The sequence below is a fragment of the Lissotriton helveticus genome, chromosome 3_1, assembly GCF_964261635.1.
Source record: "Lissotriton helveticus chromosome 3_1, aLisHel1.1, whole genome shotgun sequence".
Lineage (NCBI taxonomy): Eukaryota > Metazoa > Chordata > Amphibia > Caudata > Salamandridae > Lissotriton > Lissotriton helveticus.
The window spans coordinates 674,084,259-674,106,707 of NC_136061.1; the positions used below are offsets into that span (position 1 = coordinate 674,084,259).

Genomic DNA, 22,449 nt, shown 5'->3' on the forward strand with positions numbered 1-22,449 from the left:
GCATGGCTGCCTCCCATCAGGGACGCCTCTGTTAGAAGCAGGTAGGAACTGAAGCATTGCTTGGCTTAAGTATTAGGGTTCCATACCTGTGAACCCATGTCTGTATGCAGTGCTTAGTTTGTAAACAAAAATAAGTGCAAGGGCTCTTGTCAGGAGGCCACTGCCATTCTGCCAATTATAGTAACAACACAACTACTAACCATCACACTCACACAAGTGTGACAATTCGGACTATTCCAAGCCCCCACAACCATAAGAATGTCTTGAGCAGCAGGTAATACTCATTTTTAATATATATTGAATTAATAATTGACTGTTGTTGTGGTCATCTCTAAATTAGCCAGACAGTGCCACCTGGTGGCTGACTTTCACAAGCCCCGGTGCTGATAATTAAGGGGTCTATTAGGATGGCTGGGACTGGCTGCCAGTGGTGCGGCGGTCCCGCACTGCCAATTAGAATTCGACCGCCACCCTGGGGGCCCACAACGGGCCCCCAAAGGAAACATTGCATGCCTTTCCATAGCGGAGTCTCCGCCATGGAAAGGCATTACACCGCCACCATCGTAATTTGGACGGCAGTGCCTGCAAGGCACCTCCACCATATTGCAGGCCTTTTCCGCAACTGTGGCGATTGCCTACTGGTGAAAAAGCGGCGGATCGTTTTTCTGTCTGCCGCGGTACCGCCCGTCATACTAATGTGGCGGGGGGTAAAAGGCCGTTCGGCGGGATGTTTTGGCGGGCGGATCGCCACCGCCGGTATGGTGGTGGCAATCCGCCCGCCATCCTAATAGACCCCTAAGTGCTAGTGCCGAGCGCCGGAAACCACCGGGACAAATTAAGCACTGCCTGTATGTAGACTGTGTCTCCTTGCTGTGGCTGTATGTATATGTCGATTTCTGGCTCAAGGGCTTGATCGTTCTGCTTCTCGCTTTCGACCTATGAATTCAACTGTATTATTTATACGTTTGAGTTGTTTTCCAGGGGCTTAATTTGAGCTCAGCACACTTTTTCCTTTAAACCTCTTTTTTTTTGCAGTTTTTATAGAGCGCGAACTCGACCCACCCGAACGTATCAGAGCGCTTTACATGAGCACCACTTGCATTGCTTCCGTGATTCTGTTTTGAATTAATCTTGTTTAGATTTCTGTATTTCGATGCTTCAGACAGTGAGTAAAAAAAACTCCACCACAACTCAGTCTGTCATGCTACAAACATGCCCCTCTAACTCACCTGCCTATGTACAAGCGTAAAGAATGTGTATGCACGAGGTCGCAACAATGCGATGGTTTACACAGCATAAAATAATGAAATATTGTTTTCATTATCAACACTGTGTTTTCAACGGATGTTGTTTTCCTAGAGGGCTTGCTGCGTTCTGCGCACTGATTCTGTTCTGTTTCTTGGATTATGTTGTTAAAAACTAGCAACCAATACATGGTTTCACATTGTTTACGCTGGAAATACCGCTTTGAAACTGAGTAAACGTGCGTCTTGCTGTCTCTTCACTACGCATGCCCTGTGACGGTTCAGATGTAAAGTGCTTACCAGAAATTAGCCTAGCTGCGATCTTAGAGTGCGCGTGCTCAGTAGCTGCATGGTGTCTGCGCATATGCTGTGGTGTGACATTTCTATTTACGCATGTTGTGAGCTCTGTTAGCGCCATATATCGTGCATAAAGTTTTCACTGTGCGCGTGCTCTGTACATTAGTGTCTCCCTGACATGTCTACGGTGTTCCGGGTTTTGTGAGGGATTGCAATTTACTGCTGCTTTGCCCAGGTTTTGTTGCTTCTGTTTTTCAAGGGAGCTGTTTCTCTACGTTCCAATGTTCTGTACTGTCCCGGAACTTTCCTGAAGCTACCCCTCTGAGCTGTCATCTCCAGAATAAATCGGAATGCGCGGTGAAATGTCCCAGCGTCTAGACAAGGTGAGTGTGAGGCAGCAAGCTGAACGGGGGAAGTAATATTATCGACTAAATTATAAGGTAACGCGCAAGGGGAGATGAACATTTGTAAAGCGCACAGTCTGCAATTAATATGGCTTCACGGCGCTTTTGGGTGGTCCTTTCAATGAGTATACTGCAAATATTTTTTGTTTGTCCTTTAAAAGGACGTACTCCAGAACTCATATGGCTACTTCTTACATTACCTCTTAACAACAATACATCTTGGCACCATGAAACTTCAAGTGATTCATCAGTTAAAACCTAGATTAACAACAAGTTTGTTAGATTTAAAAAAGCATTGGCATGCTATAGATCTCCCCCACTTCAATCCCTGGCTGTGTGTGAGCCCGGAGCCAGTTTAGGACAGGTTGCGGGGGTTGGCGGTACTTTGGAGGGGTGGGGGAGTCACTGACGGGCGCACCCATCCCTCGGCAGGGGGGAGCGGGGAGGGGGGGAGGGAATGATGGGGGGGCGGGATGCATGAGTGCCATGGCAGGTGATACAGGGGAGGATGCTTGAAGAGAAGTAAAGAAGTGGAAGAAGAACTGAAAGGGTCATGGAGTGGAATGAGAAGCTAGTCCGGAGCTACGTGAAGGGAGTGAGTGGATGAAAAGGTTGATGTTGGGGATTGTTATGTTTAATTGATGTTATTGGTTATGTATTTGGTTTGTGCAGCCTTGTCCTAATAAGTGGCCTTTTACGCTTAAGAACAGCGTGGAGTGGTTATTGCGCGAAGGCGCATAGCGAAGGGACGCTGTGGAACTTGACCTCAGCTCCCCTCCCTAGAAGAATCCCCCAACCGAAGTTGATTGCCTGTAAGGGGCACGGGTCAGGTAAGTGGTACCCCATGATTGAAGCAGCCGACCACATGACTGACCTGGTGGCTGAGGCAGGTCTAAGTAAGGGCTATTGGCTAGAGCCTCCCCTCGCCGAATTAATAAGAGAAAATGGCTTCACACCAATATCCTACGCTGACGACACACAAATCGTCATCTCTATAGGCAAAGACAGTAAAGTAACAGCCAATAACTTCCAACTATGCATGCTAAAAATCAGTCAATGGATGCAACAAAATTGCCTCAAACTCAACGGAGAAAAGAGTGAGGTAATGATTTTAGGAGGTAACGCAGATATTTGGTCCCCAGACTGGTGGTCTCCTGAACTGGGAATAAGACCAGAACCCTCTGAGAAAGCTAAAAATTTGGGAGTTATGATAGACACCAAACTAACATACGAAGCCCAAGTAAACAAACTGGCATCGTCTTTCTGGCTGATACTAAAAATGATTAGAAAAATTCTCCCATACCTGCCTCAAGACACACGCAAAACGGTAGTGACAGCCCTAGCACTGTCTCGACTGGACTACGGTAACGCATTGTATGCCGGAGCCAGAGTAAAAATCATGGAAAAAATGCAGCGACTCCAGAATGCAGCGGCTCGACTGATACTGGAAATCCCAAAGTTTCAGCCTATCAGTCACAAACTAGAGACACTCCACTGGCTACCCGTAGCCAAAAGAGTCAAGTTTAAAACACTGTGCTTGACCTACAAGGCACTGCAGGGCAAAGGCCCTCAATTCTTGAAAACTCACCTGAAGCACTACGAACCATCAAGGCTTCTTAGATCAGGTAAAAAAAAACTGATAGTGATACCCAAGTTTAAACGATCAAACTGGGGAGGAAGAAGCTTCTTCGTGCATACGGCACGGACATGGAACTCACTGCCACTTGATGTAAAAAACAGCCCAACTCTGGAGATTTTCAGAAAGAGAATCAAGACATGGCTTTTCACCGCATAAATATCTACTAACTCCAGACCTGCACCGGAAACTGGACAATTCACAGCGCCAAGACACCTACGGGCATTCGTGCGCTTTAGAAATAGACAAATCAAATCAAATCAAATCAAATCACGGCATTTGGGCTGTTTTTGTGATGTTTTGCCTGCGTGGGAAATGGACGAAGCAAATGAGAAGTTATTAACGCATGTGCAGTAGAGAATGGGCCATGCATGCAGAAGGAATCTTTATAGGATTTTGGAAGGCATGAAGGTGCAATGTTTTTGAGTGCCAGCTCATGCATGCATTGTATTTAATAGAAGCTGTGGGACATTGACACATTATTGCAGTTATACTCAGGCAAGGTATGTAAACGTTAGCTGTTTCTGTGACGGATTATAGGCAAAAGGCTACTGTAGAAATGGGCAAACATTGTAGGAAGAGGAGCTTCTCTGATACTTCCTCCTCCAGTCCTTCCCCCTTCTAGGAGCAAGAAACCTAGACAGGAAGAATGTTCATTGTACGACAAGATTAAAAGGATTGTTCTGGAAACCATGTCCGGTTGGAACGCTCATAAACCGATGCCTATGACCAATATTCTGACATCTCCAGCTCGGGAACAGAAAAGTGCAGAGTTAATTCATTCAGAACAAAAAAGAAAATACATTAATAGGCAGATGTTACCAAAGATTATGACAAGAATAAGACAGAATATGGGTTTTTCAATAGAAGAATTACCTAGCACCTCTACTGAGCCAGTGTTGAGACAATTCCAAAAACCAATATCTTTGGGGCTTCCAGTACATCAACATGTTTATGATGTGGTGAAAATGGAGTGGAAGTTCAGGACAAAATGAATGTGCCCAGATTTATGTCCAGGTTGTATCCCTTTGAGGATACAAAGAAAACCATGCATGAGGCACTATTGGTGGACATTTCTGTGCCCAGTTTGGTCAAGCCTCTCTTCAATGGCAGAGGAAGTATTTTGAAAGACCACACTGATACGAAGACTGACTCGACACCAAAGTAGTCGTATGCAAGTGCAAATACAGCAATGTGTGCTGGAATATATGGAGCTTCTACCTGAAACTTAATGATTACTGACTTCAGAAGTCTTTTTAAGAAGGTTCAGGCGGGAACCAGTATGTTCCTTGCTTCTGGAAGCATTGGAGAAGCAGGTGGAATTTCTATCTGATATCTCATTTGACATAGTAAGGGCATTGGCCCTGGCAGAAGTGGCAACCATTTCAGCCAGAAGAAATCTTTATCTAAATGAGTGGCACACAGATGCAGCATAAAAATCTGTGGCTTTACATACGCTATTTGAAGTAAACAAACTGTTGGTCCTGATTTGGAGGAGAAGTTACACAGGATGTTCAAGAAGAAGATACTTTCCTTATCATTTCGACAGAACCTTGAGGTTCCTGGCTCCTTTTTGCCAACCTGTAAGGACAGATCAACAGCAGCAACAGCTTTCATTTGCTAAAAGGCAAAGAGTCAATGTAAACACGAATCGAGGACACCAAAAAGATAGTTGGTGTCTCTGTCCAGAAACCAGTGTTCCTTACTATGCAGAGGAGAGCTTAATCCAGCCAGTGGGAGGAAAAATAAGAACTTTCCAAGCATTATGGGAGTAATTTACTTTGGATGTGTGGGTTTTACCAAGTGGTTAGAGAAGGATATCGAATATAATTTTGCACTCCGTTGGAGATTGTGATCATTCCTTCTCTAGTGCCTCGAAATCTGATCAGGAAAAGGCACTAAGGGCGGCACTTCACCATCTAATAGAAGGCGGTCATCCCGGTTCTAGTATACGAAAGGAGGAGAGGGAGTATAAGATCATATTCTTGGCCCCTAAACACGCAGGACAGTTCAGATTGATAACAGACTTAAGAGGACTGCAAGAAATGGATAAAGATAATTCCGTTCAAGGTGGAGATGTCACAGAAGATAATTCCCTTGATTCCAAAGAATTGTTTCCTAATCACGATGAACATAATGGATGTCTACTTTCCGATTCCCATCACCAGCAAACATCAGGTATTGCCTTTCAGGATCAAGTATGTCCCATTAGTATTTACTAAAATGATGGCTTCTTTGGTGACTCTTTTACATCTGTAGAGCAGGAATATCTTTCTGTACCTAGATAACTGGCTCTACCGTGTGCAGTCATTGGAAGGATGAAATGTAGTGAAAGGCTGTCTTGAACATTGAGGGCTGCTGATCAACATGGAGGAGTGCAAGCTCGAGCTTTTCCAGGGCAGAATATTTATTGGAGCCTGGTTACCTCTTTGTTATTCTGCTAAGCATCAGCAAGGTTGTGGCTAAAGGCACAGGGATACATGGTGTGTTGTGTATTCTTAGTACCATGGGCAAGACTTTATTTAAGATTGCTCGTGTCACACCTACCAAATATTGGAGACCTTCTTCAATGGAGTGGGAGGAGATTCCAGTGACACATGTGATCAGAGGCCCTCTGCAATGGTGGTAGAAGCCAAGTCCCTTAAACAAAGGATTACCCGTTGTCACGGGGCGGGACGCCATGGTGTTGACATTGATGCTGATGTAGACTGGTGGTCGGCTGTTCCCCCCCCCCCCCCCCCCTTACACCCCTTTCTATTTCCGAAACACAGCCTGCCTCCTCCTGGCCGGAGGAGTGGCCCCGGACGGACAATGATGCCCGTTGGGGAGACGAAGACCTAACAGCACACGGACCCTTTAAATCCCGCGGCGAGGACGACGAGGCCCCGCCCCCCTGGTTCGTCACGGAGCCAAAAGGAGACACGACCCGGAAGACGACGGACGGCGTTTCCCGAGGAGGAGAAAGCGTGAGTGACCGGAGAGCGGAGACGGAGGACGGTGGGGAAGAGATCCTGACGAGCCCAGCTGTGGACAACAAGCCAGGAGGCCAACGTACCAGCGATTCGCCCCGCCACGTTCCCGCGGGAGGAGCGTGGCTTACAAAGGTACGGGGCAGAGTGGCGGGCTGGGTTGCACGTAGTGGCCATTCGAACGTGTAGATAACCCGTGTACATAATGTACAGGCTCCACAACCCCTTCCCTCACGAGCACTAAAGGCACAGGATCGGCCGTATGTACACTGCAGCACTTGGTGACCCTCACTCCCCTGGCCCCCGTAAAGCTGTAGGACGAACATCAGAGTGATTGCTCTTTCTCCTTTTTTTACTTTTGCATCCCAGAACTGGGAGGGATTCCCGACCCCGACGACCACCGAAGAACTATCGGTCTGGTGGACTCCTATACCTGGAGTGGCAGAAACACCCTGGAACAACCTATATTCCCCAGAGGCGTCAAGACGGAACCAGACGAGTTTGCCCGGTTGAGACTCTCCAGCAGATGGCGTAAAGCCTACCTAAAAATAAAACCATCTTTAAAATCACTACTGCAGGTGTCAGACTCGCTTCGCTCCCTTCTGCCTCTCCTGTTACCGAACCCCTACAACTGGTTTCAGAAGTGGGATTAACACCGCTGTCCGTCTGTACACCCGAGATGGACGCCCTCAAACAGCATCTGGTGAAGGGACAGGAGAAATTAGAATGGGCAGTGGAGCATCAGATCACGACTGCACAAGCAGACCGGGACCTGTTCACAAATACTATCACCGCCCAGTTGGAAAGCTTCCAGAACAAGGCGGCAGCCCCTTTCAGCAATGTTACCAGGGAGAACAGGGTACATGTCCCCAACCCCTCTGGGATAGCCCTACAGAAGTATGTACATGGGGAAGACCCAGACGCGTTCCTCATGAACTTTGAACGAGCAGCCAGGGCGTTAGGGTGGCCAGAGGACAAATGGCCCTTCTTTCTGGCCCCCTTGTTGACAGGCGAAGCGCAGTTCGCATACCAGGTGGCCAACCCTGCAGGAACTGCTCCATACCACCTGATCAAAAACGTGATACTAGATCATTTGGGGTCAGACCCCGAGGCGTACCGCGTCCGCTTCAGAAAGGAGAAAGGGGTACCCGGGGAGAACCCGAAAACCCTCTTCTTCAGACTGAAAATGATGGCAGACAAATGGTTGAAACCAGAGACATGCACCAAAGAAGACATCCTTGCTAAGGTCTACTTAGAACAGTTTATGGAAGCCCTTCCGTACGGGTCCCAGAGATGGTTAAGACTACTCTCAGGGCTCTCTGTAGAGCAGGCCATCGAGATGGCAGCCAACTATGCAAGAGCCCAACCAAGGGGTTCGGGTTGGGAACATGAAAAGTATACCAAAAATCAGCCACCAGCCAAACCGGAGGAGAAAACAAAACCGTTGATGGAACCCTCAAGACCCAGGCCGTTTCGAATGGAACCACATACATCAAGGGGTCCCCAGTGTTTCGAGTGTGGTGAATGGGGCCACATAGCCCGCCTGTGTCCGAGAAAACACCCACCAGAGGAGCCGATGGAGGTCGGCTATCTCCCCAAAACAGTGCTATACTCAGCTGAGATGGGAACCTCCTTCTACGTGAGTATGCGGATTAATGAACATATGGTGAAAGCCCTCTTAGATTCAGGCTGCAGACAGTCTGCAGTCCGGAAACGCCTGGTCCTCCCCAGTCAGTATATCCCCGACACCCTCGTCCACATCCGCTGCGTCCATGGGGACGTAAAACCTTATCCCTTAGCCGACATCACCCTATGGCCAACAGACAAATCGGCTTGTGTGGTAAGGGTAGGGGTAGTGGACTCCTTGCCTGAAGACATGATCCTGGGGGTGGATAACCCTAGGTTCCTTGCTTTGTTCCGAGAGACAGTGTTTGAACGGCCCCGGACTGTAGAGGGACCCAAGGCGGCATACATAACCCCTGATCCCTGGGTTCTGGATCGCAGCTTCAGACACGCCCAAGCAAAGGACAGAACTCTATTCAATGCCTGGGAGACCGCTCATGCCGACCGAGATACCCCAAACCCCTCCTTTCCCAGGTTCGTGATACAGAATGACCTCCTGTACAGACAGGAAGTAGCAGGAAAAAGCCCTCAGCTGTTAGTACCCTTGTCCTTCCGTGAGCAGGTCCTGTTCTTTGCTCATGCACATCTAACGGCAGGCCATGCAGGCAAAGAGAAAACAACAGAGAGCTTACTACGGCATTTCTATTGGCCAGGCATATACCGGGACGTGCAGGAAATGCGAAATCTGCCAGCGAAAGAACACCCGCAGACCGCCTGCTGCGCCCCTACAACCGATGCCCATTGTCGGTACACCCTTCGAGAGGGTAGGCATGGACTTAATCGGGCCCCTGCCCAAATCATCTAAGGGACACCGGTACGCTCTAGTCATCGTGGATTACGCGACTAGATTCATTGAGGCGTTTCCTCTACGGGCACCCACCACAGCAAACGTGGCAGAGAAGATCGTGGAACTATTTGCCCGTGTCGGTTTTCCCAAAGAGGTCCTCACCGACCAAGGGACTCCGTTTACATCACGCCTGATGAAAGAGGTCTGCAAGTCCCTAAACATCCACCAGCTGAAGACATCGGTCTATCATCCCCAGACCGACGGTCTGGTGGAAAGATACAACCAAACATTGAAAGCCACCTTAAAGAAAATGCTCTTTACGGAGGGCCAGGCCTGGGATCGTCTGCTTCCGCTAGCGTTGTATGTGCTCAGGGCACAGAAACAGAGCAGCCTGGGCTATTCCTCCTTCGAACTCCTCTACGGCCGCGTTCCTAGGTCCTTGCTGGAAATAACGAAGGACAGCTGGGAGACACAAGAGGCACAGGAGCAGACGTCTCTCCTGGAGTACACCCTGCAACTACGCTCAAAACTGGGAAAACTCCGAGGGCTTGCGCATACGAACCTGGAACAACAAAGGCACAAACAGAAGACGTATTACGACAGAGGGAAGAGACTACGGAGACTCCAGGTCGGAGAATGGGCACTGCTGCTTCTACCCTCCGTTACACATAAGAACGAGTGGGTCGGTCCTTATGAGGTTATCGAGACGATTGGGAACACCACATACAGGCTCCGGCTTTCCCCCAACAAGACCCAAAGCTACCACATAAATCTGTTGAAGAAGTGGATAGGACCAATACCGAGAGGCAATAACTTGGTGCTCCCAGCCCTACCAGAAAAAGACTCAACCTTGGAAAACCTGGTTGTGAACACAGACCGGTCCACACAGATGAAGAGGGATCTACAGGACGTCTTACAACCCTTGTCCCTTGTGTTTTCTGACTACCCTGGGAAAACAACCCTGGTGGAGCATCGTATCGAAACACCCCCAGGAAAAACCGTAAAGCAAAGGCCATACCGGATTCCCGCGTCCAGACGAGAAGCCGTCAGGAAAGAGGTGTTGGACATGTTACAACTGGGCGTAATCAGGCGTGTAACAGCAGCTGGTCCTCCCCGATTGTGATGGTCCCAAAACCCGATGGCTCGAAGAGGTTCTGTATGGACTTCAGAGCCCTGAACGACATATCTACCTTCGACGCATACCCCATACCCCGGGTGGACGAACTGGTGGAGAAATTAGGAGACGCCGTCTTTATCACTACCCTTGACCTGACAAAAGGGTATTGGCAGGTGCCCCTCCGCGAAGAAGACAGAAGGAAAACGGCCTTCGTCACCGACGACGGACTCTACGAGTTCACAGTTCTTCCGTTTGGCTTACACGGGGCACCTGCCACATTCCAGCGCCTCATGAATCATATGTTGAAACCCTACCCATCGTTCAGTTTGGCCTACTTGGACGATATCGTCATATACAGCAAAACATGGGAGGATCACCTACAGCATCTACACATCATTCTGACGGCGCTCCAACAGGCAGGGCTACACGTCAACTCGAAGAAATCACGAGTCGCCTTCAACAGTGTCAAATACCTGGGATACGTCCTCGGGAAGGGCACTATTGCGCCCCAAACCGAGAAGGTGAAAGCCATTCAGAACACCCAATTCCCGACCACTAAAAGAGAACTCCGGGCCTTCCTGGGACTGATAGGTTGTTACAGGAGGTTCATTCCCAGATTCGCCGAAGTGGCGGCGCCCCTAATGGATCTCCTACGACAAGACGTCAAACCCAGAGAAATACAGAACCCCTTCAAGGAAGACCGGGAGGCATTCGAGGGGCTGAAAACCATCATAACCACTGCCCCGGTGTTAGAATCTCCCGACTTCTCCAAAACATTCATACTGGCCACTGACGCCTCTGACGTAGGGATAGGGGCAGTTCTGTGACAGGTGGGCGACGACGGTGTGGAGCATCCTATTCTATATACCAGCCGTAAACTATTTCCTAGGGAATGTAGGTATTCCACTGTGGAACGAGAATGCCTGGCAATTAAGTGGGCTATCGACAAGCTGCAATACTATCTGGAAGGGAAGGCCTTTGTCTTACAGACTGATCACGCTCCATTGAAATGGATGTATCAGAACCGAACACTAAATGCTAGAGTGCTACATTGATTCCTGTCCCTTCAGCCCTACTCCTTTACTGTGCAGCATAAAAAGGGCACAGCCAATGGGAATGCAGACTTTTTGTCAAGGATCTTTCCTCTCCCCGATCGGGAGAATCCAGGGGGGGAGGTGTGTCACGGGGCGGGACGCCATGGTGTTGACATTGATGCTGATGTAGACTGGTGGTCGGCTGTTCCCCCCCCCCCCCCCACCCCCTTACACCCCTTTCTATTTCCGAAACACAGCCTGCCTCCTCCTGGCCGGAGGAGTGGCCCCGGACAGACAATGACGCCCGTTGGGGAGACGAAGACCTAACAGCACACGGACCCTTTAAATCCCGCGGCGAGGACGACGAGGCCCCGCCCCCCTGGTTCGTCACGGAGCCAAAAGGAGACACGACCCGGAAGACGACGGACGGCGTTTCCCGAGGAGGAGAAAGCGTGAGTGACCGGAGAGCTGAGACGGAGACGGAGGACGGCGGAGAAGAGATCCTGACGAGCCCAGCTGTGGACAACAAGCCAGGAGGCCAACGTACCGGCGATTCGCCCCGTCACGTTCCCGCGGGAGGAGCGTGGCTTACAAAGGTACGGGGCAGAGTGGCGGGCTGGGTTGCACATAGTGGCCATTCGAACGTGTAGATAACCCGTGTACATAGTGTACAGGCTCCACAACCCCTTCCCTCACGAGCACTAAAGGCACAGGATCGGCCGTATGTACACTGCAGCACTTGGTGACCCTCACTCCCCTGGCCCCCGTAAAGCTGTAGGACGAACATCAGAGTGATTGCTCTTTCTCCTTTTTTTTCTTTTGCATCCCGGAACTGGGAGGGATACCCGACCCCGACGACCACCGAAGAACTATCGGTCTGGCGGGCTCCTATACCTGGAGTGGCAGAAACACCCTGGAACGACCTATATTCCCCAGAGGCGTCAAGACGGAACCGGACGAGTTTGCCCGGTTGAGACTCTCCAGCAGATGGCGTAAAGCCTACCTAAAAATAAAACCATCTTTAAAATCACTACTGCAGGTGTCAGACTCGCTCCCTTCTGCCTCTCCTGTTACCGAACCCCTACACCCGTACAGTCCCCTCCAGAGATGGTAATCACAACAGATGGCAGCTCCAGAGGATGAGACAACATTGTTTAACAAGGAGACCCTGGGAAGATAGCCGTTAATTTTTTTTAATAGAGTGCGAACTAGACAAGAAGGTATCATAGCGCTTTACATGAGCACTAGTTGCGTTACAGATGGACATATTAATTATTGTTAGTCACGGGGAGATTAAGTGATATGCCCAGAATCAAAGGATGTTGAGCGTCCCTGCAGTGGTTTGAATTTCGTTCCCCAGTGCTGAGGTCGACCACTCTAGCCGTTAGTCCACGTCCTGAGGTCATCAAAATGGAGAGAACTATCTGAATGTTCCAGTCATTGATGTAGTTCAAGAAGGACGTCAGTCTTCATATGGTCACCTGAACAGACAATACCACAGCAGTGTTGTATCTAAACAGATGGGAGGAACTAAGTTAGACTCTCATTTTGGTGTCATTGAGTATTGGGACTGGCCGGAAAGTCCTCTCCTTTTCCTGAAGGTACTTCAATCAATCATTTAATCAGTGGATTTATGTGGCACAACTAATCACTCGAAAGTGTATCCAGGCACTTGAGTGTCATGATGGATCAGGTCTTAAATGCTCTTCGGAATTCCAGTAGAGAGGTGGATGGCCGTAGCTGCAGAGGGAGGTTGTTCCAGGTTTCGATGTGAGGTAGGAGAAGGAGCGTCCTCTGCTGATGCTTTGGTAGATGGGAGGCGTGTTGGCGAGTGAGAGCACGTCAGACCGTAGTTGTCTATAAGGATAAACGGTGGTTGGTGTAGGCTGGTCCTTGGTTGTGCACTGCTTTTGTAGGCCTGGATCATCAGCTTGAATTGGCATCACTTCCGTATAGGGATCTAGTGGAGTCTTCTAATGTGGAAGGTGGTGTTTGTCTGGCTGGGGATGTCAGGGACAAGTCTGACAGTGGAGTTCTGTATGGTCTGCAGTCTCTGAAGAAGGTGTGTGATGATCCAAGCATAGAGAGCATTGGCGTAGTCTAAACGGTTGGTGATCAGGGCCTGAGTGATGGTACAACTGGTGTTCAGGGGGAGCCATTTGAAGACTTTTAGTAACATGTGAAGTGAGAGAAAGCAGGCACAGGAGACTGCATTGATCTGGGACTTCATGGTCAACTTGCTGGCCAAGATTAGGCCGAGGTCTCTGGCGTGGTCGTTCGGTTTAGGTTATGGTCCCAGTTCCCAGGACCACCAGAAGTTGTTCCAAGGGGTGGTGTTGTTGCCGTAGATCAGCACTTCCTTTTTGACCGTGTTGAGCTTTATGCAGTTGTCCTTCATTAAGTTGGCAACATTCTTCATTCACCTGTGGAAGTTGGTTCTTGTGTTGGTGGGATCTTCAGAGAGAGAGAGGATGAGCAGATTGTCATCTTAGTAAGATATGATGTTAAGTCATTAGAATATGACAATGTTGGCCAAGGGGCTTGTTGGACTTGGCCCTTTTTGCAGGGTTATCCCCAAACTGTTTGCTTCTTCCTCCTATTTTTTAGGTCTAGCCTATGCAACGCGCATGCGCTGGTCTAGGAGATGACCTTTAGAAATTGGTCAGCTCTTTTCCACACATTCATGCATGTGGTGGCATCCACCTTGCGGGAGCGAGCAGCGGCGCGCGCAGGGGCAATCTGTTTTTCTTTCTAATGAGCTTTCACTTTTGTTCTTTTTCGATCAGCAGTGCAGTAGCGAGCAGTTGCGCGCGCAGGGTCCATCTGTTTTTTTTTTTTTCTAATGAGCTTTCACTTTTGGTTTTTTCCGATCAGCGGCGCGGTCTCCTCCCACTGAGGCCTTGACCCCTCCCTCACTCAGCCTTCTTCCTCCCGTGCTCACTCCGTCACATCCTCCCACCGCATCCTCTTCCCTGCCCTCCCCTGTGAGCCCTTGATGCCAGGCCAGCAGTTCACAGATTCCCTCCCTCAGCCACTTTGTTCCCATGTGCATAATTGATGACTCGCCGGCCACAGCATTCAGCCGCCAGCAGAGGTGGCAGCCGGGGCAGCAAACACTCGAGCAGGCCAGAGGGAGATCACACTGTCACCAGACCTCCCACAAAACACCACTCATCATAGCAAAGCAATTATTGACCCCGGGGGCGTGGCGTGAGTCAATCCTAAGTGAATACAGGCTCTGATTGACAAACAGCTGCCATGTGCCCAACGTTCATCCCATCTGTTGCATGGCTATTCCATCAGGGCATCTGACCCTCCGTTTGGGTTCTGCGAAGTTGCACAAGTGTGTGTGTTTGTGTTTTGCAGCCTCTGTACAAAATATTTCATGGTACATAGGTTTTTCACTTGGCCACATCCTCAGAAAAATGGTGACCTTTGTGACAACTGATGTTGCAAGCAACCTTATTCAACACAAAAAAACAATTTCTCTTGTTAGAAATACTTCTCTAGGGTGATCAGATTTTGAAAACCAAAAACCGGAACACTCCACAAACATAGAAATAGGACTACAATTTTGCATCCCCAAGGGCCATATAATGTTTTTATTGACAGCGCTCACCAGGCCCAATTCTAGAGGGGCCAGGAGGCCTAGGCACCCCAAGGCAGACCCCGCTCCCCACAGCCAAATCCAGAATTGTTAAACCATCATGTGTTCTTTTTTCCTTAATGTTTCACAGGAGCCTGCCACAGCCCCACCGCTCTGCTTAATTGTTTAGCTTCCATGATTGACACATATTGGGCTCCTTTAGGTTCCGGAGGCAGATGGGGGTGAAGGCAGCAGGAATTGAAACCTCTGCTGTCATATACTAAAGAACAGCATGACTTTCCCGTGATTCTCCCACTGTAACTTAAGAGACCGCAGTCTCCCTTCAAAAGGTCCTCAGGAGTCAAACAGTCATATAAACAAAAGCATTGGCATAGCCAAAAGGTCTCGCTTTTGGGACCTTATAAGTTTTTGGCCATGCAACAGTTGATGTTGTTGCACCAAGGATATTGTGCTGAATAACTAAATACTTATGAGGTCCCAAAAGCGAGACCTAATGGCTATCCCAATGCTTGTTCCTGACCTCTTTTTGTTGTTTTTTGGTATCTGAGCACTTTACCACTGCTGATCAGTGCTAAAGTGCATATGCTCTCTGTGTAAATTGTTATTATGATTGGTTCTCCCTGATTGGCATATTTGATTTATTTGTCAGTCCCTAGTAAAGTATACTGAGTGTGCTGGGGCTGGTAAATCAAATACTACTAGTGGTCCTGCAGCACTGATTGTGCCACCCACATGAGTAGTTCTGAAACAGTAACTCAGACCTGCCACTGCAGTGTCTGTGCGCAGTTGTTAACTGCCATGTCGACTTGGCAAGTGCACCCACTTGCCAGGCCCTAACCTTCCCTTTTCTTACATGTTAGCCACCCATAAGGTAGGCCCATGGTGCCCCAGTGGGCAGGGTGCAGTGTATGTGAAAGTTAGGACATGTACTGGTGTGTGTGACATGTCCCGATAGTGAAATACAGCCAATTTAGTTTTTCACTATTGAAAGGCTATCTTGCCCCATAGGACCGAATGGGGAATGCTTTGTAACATTTTACAAGCATATCTTCCCATAGGGATAAGATGAAAAAATAAAGTTTAGGCTCTCTGAACTCAGAATTTAATAACACAACTTTTACTAAAGATGTTTTTTTAATTGTGTGATTGAAAATCCCACTTTTAGAAAGTAGGCATTTTCTTGTTTAACAAGTCTGTGTGTCTCTGCCTGTTTGTGTATTGACTGTCTGGTTTTGGAGTGACAGGGGCTGGGGAGGTGCATTCTCTCAGAGAGCCACCGGGAGGGGGGAGGAGGGGGCTGATGTGTGTCCTGCCTTTCCTGAATGAGTCAGCACTAGGTTGAATAGGCCTAATCTGCATTTGGAGTGGTGGGAGGAGTAGCACCTATACCAGAATAGGGCTGTGCCTGCCTTCCACAATGCTGTGGTGTGTCTGGAGACAAGGCTTACACTGACTATGGATGTAGTTGTGCACTTGCAGAGTACCACCAGAACAGGTTTGAACTTGGCTCAGAGCCCCTTGCACAAAGAGAACAAATACATTTTGGGGTATAGGTGTCAGACCCAAAACCCCTTAACTTTAGACTACTTCTGGCTCAAGAGGAACCTTTGCTGAGGAGAAGAGCTGGAGAAACTAAGGATAAGTAACACCCTTGCTGTGTGTCTGGGGTTGGCCTGCAGTTGCTGTTTCTGCCAAGGGAAGGAGAAGGACTTTGATGTGTGCTGTGTCCCCTGCTTGTGGAAAGTTTCCAAGGGCTTGAGTAAAGTTTGACCCCCTGTTGTGAAGTCTCAGGAACACAAAGACTTCACCCCCAGCTCCCCTGAACTTACTTGCTGGGAGTTCTGACCTGTCAGGAGTGCCTGTGGCTGTTTGTGGCCTCTGGAGGTTGTTTCTGCTACTGGGAGCTGGCAAGCAACGAAACAACAAGGAAATCGATGCATCGCTCTTCTTGCCGCAGTTTTTCAGATGCAACGCAGTGGTGAGAGGAGAATCCCCCCGTACTGCTGTGCCACTGCTGAAATCGACTCAGCGCCTGTTGTTGTGGCAAGAATCGACTCATCGAGGGATTGTAGCTGAAAAGGTGAACGCAGCGCCGTTAGCTGCCGCCTCATCGTCCGCCAACGCATCCCGGATTTCCTCGCATCGTCCCTGTGCGGCAAGTTTTCCCCGAAGCATCACCCGAGGATCGGCGTCGTCCCAAAATCTATGCATCACTTCCCCTACAGACCGGACCCGACACACCACTCCCCTGAGTACAACGGAACTGTCGCATCGCATCCCCGATGGTCTCACGAACCGACGCATCTTTGTTTTTTTACCCTTCCCATCGTTGAGGCTGTTTGGCTTGGTGAATTTTGTTGCAGCGACAGGTACTTTGCAAGAAATCATGCATTCATAATTTTCTATGGACTCAGTTGCTAAAACCTTTTGATAGTCGTTTTTCTTAATACTTGTATTTTGGATTTTCCTAATTTTGGTCTTGTTAAGTTTAGATAAAGATACTTTTTTTTCTAAACCGGTGTGGTGTCCATTTGTGGTGTTATCACTGTGTTACTTTGAGTGTTGGTACAAATACTTTACACATTGCCTTTGGGATAAGCTTGTCTGCTCGTGCCACCCTACCAAGGGGGTGAGCAGGGGGTATCTAAAGTGTGTATCTCCCTTACCCTGACTAAAAGCAAGGGTCCCTATTTGGACAAAGGTACCTACCTCTGCCAACTAGAGACCCCTATTTCTAACATGGGTCATGTAGGTATTGAAGAGGATGGGGCTGAGGGAGGATCCTTGAGGGACACCACAGATGATGTCCTTGAATTCAGAGTTGAATGGAGGTAGGCAGACCTTCTCCAGTCTTTAAGTGAGGAAAGAGATGAGCCATTTGAGGGTGTTACCTTGGATACCGATGTGATGCAGTCTTCTGATCAGGGTGTGATTAGACAATGTGTCAACAGCTGCTGAGAGATCGAGCAGGTTCAGAGCCGCTGCTTCTCCCCAGTCGAGGAGTGCTCTGATTTCATCAGTGGTCCTTATCAAGGCAGTCTCGGTGCTGTGTGTTGGCGTGGAATCCGGATTGGGGGTGTCTAGGAGAAGGTTCTCCAGATATTTAGTGAGTTGTTCAGTTAATGGCTTTTTCCAGTACTTTGGAGGGGAACGGGAGAAGGGAAATGGGGCCGTAGTTCTTGAGTCCTCTCGGCAGATGGTTTCTTGAGGAGTGGTTGGACTTCTGCATGTTTGCAATTTTCGAGAAAGGTGGCCATGGCGAGTGAGAAGTTGAAGAGGGCAGTGAGCTTGCTTCTGATCCTGCAACTGTGGTGCAGGCAGGAATCCTTGGGTGGTGGTGTCCTGGGGGCCGAGCTCGTCCGATACAGTATGGTTATTTATTGAGCGTACGTACATTTCATGGTATCTAGGGAGCAAGTTGAGCAAAGCAACAGCACTAGGCAAATTACTAGTTGAGTAATTCAGTTTTGAATGTTTTTCCAAAATCTTTGCACATTGTTCTCAAAATAGCCAAGGAGATCTTATTCCAAAATCAGACTTCTGTTACCAGAAAAGCTATGCTACACCATTTTTCATATTTAAAGTTTGAGGTGTTAAAAAGAAATTGATACTGAAAACACAAAGACCACTGTGAAGTATACTTACTAAAAAGCATGGTAAGAAATCTTAGACCAGGGCTGTGGATCCCAAATGAGCTCCTCTTTTTCCATTCTCAAAAAACTCTCAAGTAAGATATGTTAAAAAAAATACACAAATGAGCTGCTTTATAATGGATCTTCTTTGGTCTGGAAGCCAGTGCAGCTGCCTTATATGGTGATATGCCAGCTTAATTTGTTTTCAGATTTTAAAATAATTCTGACTGCAGCATTTTTTATATTTCGAAGTCTTTTGAGTCTTCTTGTTGGTTAAGTTGTAGTAGGCTGCACTGCAGATGTTAATGCAACATTGGATGAATGCAAGAGTTTGTGGTCAAAGACATGTTGGTGTTCCAAGTTAAGGTCCAAGTCTAACCAGAAACCCAGGTATTTGACTATAGGACACGCGCTTCAGGAATTCAGCCAGCATTTTGCTTCCCATTGTTGAGCTTTTTACTAATGATCAGGGTTTCTAATTTCACAGGATTAAACGTTAGAAAGATTTTACTCATCCACCAGCATGGCTTCTAATGTTGGGGATGAATTGTGATATCTGAAGAAGTGTATGTCAGGTTAAAAATTAGGGGGGTATCCCCTGCATCACAAAATGTGGTTGCTTTGAGTTGTTGTAGCAAATTTGTCAAATTTAAAATAAAATGGTAGATAAAGAGGAACTTTGAGGTACACCCTGCACTAAGGGTTAGCTTTGTTCCAAGACTACGATATTATGCATACAGAAAAACATTATTTCTTAGGTGTAGTCTGGCCAGTTTTACATGGCTGATTTTGTACATTTATTTTACCATGATTGGAGATAAGTGGAATTTTAACTTTTGTTTCTCACAAGGTTAAGTGACATTATAATGGATGTGTCTACATGTATATTCCAGTTCGAATGATCGTTGAAGCGGGCGTTGTCCCCTAAAAGGCCTCTGTTGACTAGAGTCCTTTTCAGTCTTTCCTGGTTTTCCACCTATTTCCCCCTTGCAAGTCAAAAACTATTTTGTGAATATGCATCAGGCTTGCTGAATAATCCTGGCCCTCCCAGAATTTTGCAACTGGCTCCTAATCAGATTGCAACTTTTTGTATAAAGCTTTTATCCAGATATTGAAAACAGGAGTACATCCAAGTCTTTAGAAAGGAAGATATTGTCATTCTTCTGCTAAAGAAACCGAGTGGGGTCCCAGAGGACTTTGTCCTATCTCACTGCTCCCCACTTTGCCAAAAATGCTAGAAAAATATATTAATCAGGAGTTGGTTACATTTATTAACGCTCACTATCTCCTGGATCCGTCTCAGAACAGTTTCAGAAGTAGACACAGTACGGAGTCTGCACTTGTGCCGCAGCAGATTTCAATAGTTGCCAGGTTGATCGAGGTGGTGACGTCATTTTGGTGATGCTGAATTTGTCTTTGGCATTTGATACTAAATCACCCGCTCACCTGGTCCAGCGACTCCATCAGGTGCGGGTAGGGGCCACTGCTTTGGACCTACTCTGTTGTTTCCTTACAGATAGGGTCCAAATAGATGTGGAGATTTTGGAGCGGAGGCTTTTAAGCTCCTCTGTGGGGTTGCAAAGGGGTCTTCTATCACTCTTTTCAATGTGTATGTCTCCCCCCTTACTGAGTTGGTGCACTCGTTTGGTTTTCAAGTGTTATCCTATGTGGATGACACTCATATTATTGTTTCCATATCGGATAATCTCCCACTGTTAGCAGATACGTTTAAACCGTGGAAGAACGGGTAAGTGTTTGGATGGAGGATAACTGTTCAAAATTGAACGCTGAAAAAACAGAGATCCTGGTTTTGGGGCTCAACACAATGTTGTCAGAGTTATGGTGGCTGGAGACCTGTGGACCTTTACCCTCCCTGGTTGAATCAGTAAAAAACCTGAGGGGTATTTTTGACAACTCACTTAAGTTTGACCCACATGTTAGTCAGAGCACTTGGGGCCAGATGTCTGAAGCTCAAATGGGTTCGCAAACGCCGAAATTCGCAAATGGTATGTATGTAGCAAATTTCAGTGCAAAATAAGGAATCGCAAATTTGTGATTCCTTATTTTGCAATTGCATTTAAGGAATCACAAAATCTGCGATTCCTTAAATGCAATGTATGAAGCAAAAACAAATTGCTAATAGTCCCTAAGGAATCGCAAATTACCACCAACTTCAATTTGGTGGTAATTTGCAAATTTCTTAAAAGAAAAAATGCCCATTTTTGCATTTTTCAAAGTGCCATGTGATGCACATACATGTCCTTAGGGCATGTATGTGCACCACATGTGCACCCATGCTTATTTCAGGGGTGCAACAGGGTGTGCTTTGGACACCCTTGCACCCTTAAAATTATTCTCAATTTCCGATTAGCAAATTGCGAATCGCAAATTGCTAATAATTTCACAATCATTCCTATGGGCCTCCTGGCCCATAGAAATGAATGGTAAATTATTCCTTAATTACGATTAGCAATTTGCTAATCGCAATTAAGGAATTTTAGGAAATCGCTAAAAAATAGCACATTTCTACAAACTTACCATTTTGCAATTCTCAAATAGCGATTCCTTAAAAATCGCTATTTGAGAATCGCAAAAGTGTATCTTGATGCATCTGGCCCTTGGTTCTTTGTCAAGTCAAGTCAAGTCAAATGGTCTTTATTCGGATATAAAATATCCATAAAAGTGCAAATCATCATACCCAATAGTACATAAATATTTGATCACATAAAACACATACATAAAGACGGGTTGGAAATAAAATCTTCAATATCGTCATGAGACCGATGTGCAAAAATAGCAATAAAGTGCAAATAGTTGCTATGTGTACATTCAGCAAACAACAGTTCTAACAATATCTGTGCAAATCTGCAGTACGTAAATTTTAGAATATGTGCAAAGAGCAGGTATATGTGCAAAAGGGTTCACTTTGTCTATGACATATTCATAGAGATTGGCGAATGTTTCGCTGATTTCAGAAAGGAGCTTACTCTAAGAATCATGTCATCACTACCTAACTGCTGTATTTCATGAAATGCCAAATTAAAATCAATAATGACATGTGATTTAAAATAAGGAATCAAATACAGTTTAGTATATCTCACATAAAATCCACAGAAAAACAGAAAATGTAACAATGTTTGTTTGCAACCGAGGCCGCACGGGCAAAACAGGTTCTCTAAACTTTTATTAAAACCTAACGGGAAACAAAGTGAGTATCTTATACTCCCGTCCCTTAGGCGAAATAGCAGACTCCTATTTCATCTGCCGAGGTTTTTTCTGAGATATACCTGAGGCATGTTATCGTTCCTGCCCGGTGACACCAGAAGAGGGGTGTATCTAATGATTGACGATTTATGGAGCACCATGGTTTCTCTTTCCTTACGGTATAAATCATACAATGCCCCTCTCACGGACTTTAAGTCTATACCGTCTATAACTGGATGAGAGAGGTAAATATGCTCCAACCTTATGCTGGCTAGGCTTTTCTTTACTGCTCCTAGCCAGAGTATATAACTACCCCTGTCACATGTAAACATTTAAAACAGTATGTGATTATTTCTTGTGTTAAAAGTGCAGCAGGATTTCGCCATATCTTTAGCCAGAATAATGCTGGCCGCGACTTGATGAAATCCTCCACATAAAGAAGATTTAATTCCTTATGGCATATGAAGGTAGGTGTTGAGATTATGACCGTTTCTACAAAATCTGTTTTCTTCAGTTTGAATACTGCTACAAATTGCGTACCCCCACACCTCTGCGCCATAAGTTGCCGCCGGTATGCTTTGGGCTCTGTAAATCTGTAATAATGGAATTACAACCTCTGCCTGCTTTGGCTGTCGGAGGCTTATGATTGAATTTATGGCCTTGCCAAGTTTGTTTTTTCCATGGACCACATGTGGCTGCCAGGATCCTGAGTCTGAGAAGACTAGACCCAGGTAGGGAAAAGTGCTAGTGCTTTGTAAGAGCTCTTTTCCTGAGACAATATGATGAATGCGGTGCTTTTTAGGCCCGCAAGACATTATATATGATTTATTAAAGTTGGTGCACAGGTCCAAATCTGCCATAAAGGATACAATGGCGACCGTGCGAACGCGCAGCG

At 47.0% G+C, this 22,449-nt stretch overlaps 1 pseudogene across 1 annotated transcript in view; it reads left to right on the forward strand.

Annotated features, from left to right (window-relative positions):
- Positions 1-1,756: 1,756 nt before the first annotated feature.
- The window catches only part of LOC144822858 (uncharacterized), a 114,941-nt pseudogene continuing 94,248 nt past the window's right edge, over positions 1,757-22,449 (forward strand). The window contains exon 1 of the transcript XR_013608710.1: positions 1,757-1,924. The product of XR_013608710.1 is annotated as an uncharacterized LOC144822858 (transcript). The remainder of the gene's footprint in view (positions 1,925-22,449) is intronic.